Raw genomic sequence first — 2,969 nt, forward strand, 5'->3', positions numbered from 1 at the left:
CAGATTTGTGCCTATTACAAAGAGAGGTGACCCAACAGAATGCAGAAATCATTGGGTAATATCATTATTATCACATGCAAGTAAATTTTTCTACAGATAATTCAAAACAGCTGCAACAGCACAGTGACAGAAAACTACCAAAGGTTCAAATTAGATTCAGATGAGGATGTAGAATGAAAGATATCATTACTGTTGTCAAATAGATCTTGACTGAAAGTGGAGAGCACCAAAAAGATGTTTACCTGTGCTTTATTAACTATGCAATAAAGGAAAGATTAAAACCCGGTCCTCTCTAGAGGACTCCTGGTTGAGACTGTCAGTAGGTAAATTAATCTAGACCCCAGTTCATCTGAAGCCACCGTAGTTATAAATACTGCTCTTATCAACCAATCAACTCCTGACATCCACAGAAAATTACCCAAACTAGCATTAGGTTCCTGAACTCTCCTGTCTCCACTACTAGAAGTAGCTACCAGTATCTACAAGAATCTGCATATGGAAGTGTAAGGTAGGGACCAAAAAAGTTCAGCTTCTTGTAACAGCTTTAGTGACTCAGAACAAACTACCTCCTCCAAACCGGACAAGAAGACGGACAACAGTTGCTTCCATTGTGGAAAGGCTGGACACCATCACCAGGAGTGCCAAACCCAGATGGAAAAGCAATTGGTTCATAAAACACCGTGTCTTTAATGCTGTAAGTATGGGCATTGGGCATGTGACTGTCCAGCAGTTTCCCAGGGAGTGCCATGAAAATCCAAACACTCTCCTTTCCACTGAAGAACCTAAGTACTGATGTGGCTGGCGAATGTCAATGTCTTCTGCAATCACCATCAATATCTCTCACGAGGAGCAACAGGTAGACGTGAATAAGATACAGAAGCAACTGATTGAGTCCTAAAAAGGTTTAGTGGCTTTTTCTGACTCCTTCACCCTGTATGGTTGTTGGCATTGTTGCAATTGCTATGAAAAGGAGGCAACCTAACAAATACCATCCAAGAAGGCACGTGGAAGAACTCATGGAGGTTTCAGGGGCATCCACTGTGGAAAAGGAATCACAGAATCTTCCTTTTTTTAATAAAGCACCCTAGCACTGAGACAACTATATTACAAATAATCCCTAAATCCACAAACTCATCCAGGGATTATGGGTTTTCAACCAATTTCATTTCCATGGTGACTTCAGTTGAGCCCAACACCAAAGACTTTCAAGACAACTTTTCATGCTGTAGGAAGAATAACTCTTCACATACATATAATTATGTAGAAAATGGATGCACACCAGGATCAGGTTATGATTCTTGGCATAATTGGTTGCAGGGTCTTAACTTTACAAAATCATCGTCATGAAAATGGGGTCCCATAGCAAGTGGTCACCACTGCCTGGAATACACATATCAAAACCAGTCTGAAATTTTGCTCTCCTACTTTCTAGACACAGTTTAGATCCTGATAATTGCAGTGATTAGGGAAATTCCTCCTCCCTGTTGTGCTTGGAAGAGGGATAATGGATTCTTTGTCAACGTAAGAATAATAGAACATGGACACTTTCCTGTCTAAATGCAATCCCATTGTGGTCCCTATAACCAGGGAATTTCAAATAGCTCACGATCTGTGACCTGCCACTTTCTGAACATCCTTCAATGTACCTCCCAAAGAAGAAAAAGGGAAATTCTCACTTTCCTAATCCTGAGTGTAATCTCTCTAGTGGCTATCAGAACCATGGCATATGGAATTATGAATAAACATGTTTGATCCATGGTGAAGGAACTGGGAGAGGATTCTGGGCAATCACTGAGAACCATTAAAAAATCATTAGACTCATTGATCACTATGTTCATGGATCATCACATAACCCTTGATAATCTACTGACCAAAGAGGGTAGAGTCTGTGCAGTTGCAAATACAACCTGCTACACTTACATAAATGTAATGAGGAAAGTTGAACTCAAAGTACAACCCAGTCTAGAAACCAGCAAGTGACTACAGGAACAGAGAAATGTCCTCACCCAAGATTGATGGTCACCTATAAAAACGTATCTCCCCTTAGTAACCTGGCTAAATCCATTGCTGGGGCACTTAGGTATTATATTACTTTTGCTTATGTTTCAGCTTTATATATTAAATTTACTAACCTCTCTTTTTTTTTTTTTGAGTCCTGGTATGGCACTGTGGTTTAATGTGCTAGACTGCAAAGTCAGTTTAATCTGCAAGGTTGGCAATTCAACCTCACCAGATGTTCTTTGGAAACTTTATGCAAGATCGCTATGAGTTGGAACAGCACACCAGCCCAATTCATAACCACTACACTACCAGAGCTCCTTCTAATTATAATAGCACGACTACAATAAATTAGCATTATGGTTAACTCATGAATACAGTTATAATTGACTGGCTCTGGTAGCGTAGTGGTTACGAATCGGGCTGCGAACCACAAGGTCAGCAGTTCGAAACTACCAGCTGTTCCATGGGAGAAAGATGAAGGTTTCTGCTCCCATAAAGATTTACAGCCTCGGAAACCCTGTGCAGGGTCACTATGAGTCAGAACCAACTCCACAGTACATAACCACCACCACCACCAGTGGGGAAGAAAGCACATCAGACCCAGGAAGAAATAACCAATTATGGGCCCTAAACTATAATAGAAAAATACAGAAATTGGGAAACAATTATCAGGAGACCCGTAGTCCACACCTTAGGAAAACAGCAGAAACAGGAAATCTCCTTCACTCTCAAGGTGGAACCCCAATCTCCTCTCTGTGAGAACACCTATGCTTCAATAAATCTTACTGCTTGTTTAAATTAAACCTCTGTCTCTCAGACTTCTTTCTTTTGTGTATTGTACCTGTTGTGTTGTTGTTGTTGTTGTCAGGTGCCATCAAGTCGGAACCAACTCATAGCGACACCACGCACAGCAGAACGAAACAATGTCTGATCCTGGACCAACCCCACCACCGCTGCCACACTTGACG

Source organism: Chrysochloris asiatica, unplaced genomic scaffold (genome assembly GCF_000296735.1).
Source record: "Chrysochloris asiatica unplaced genomic scaffold, ChrAsi1.0 scaffold00156, whole genome shotgun sequence".
NCBI classification, from domain to species: Eukaryota; Metazoa; Chordata; class Mammalia; order Afrosoricida; family Chrysochloridae; genus Chrysochloris; species Chrysochloris asiatica.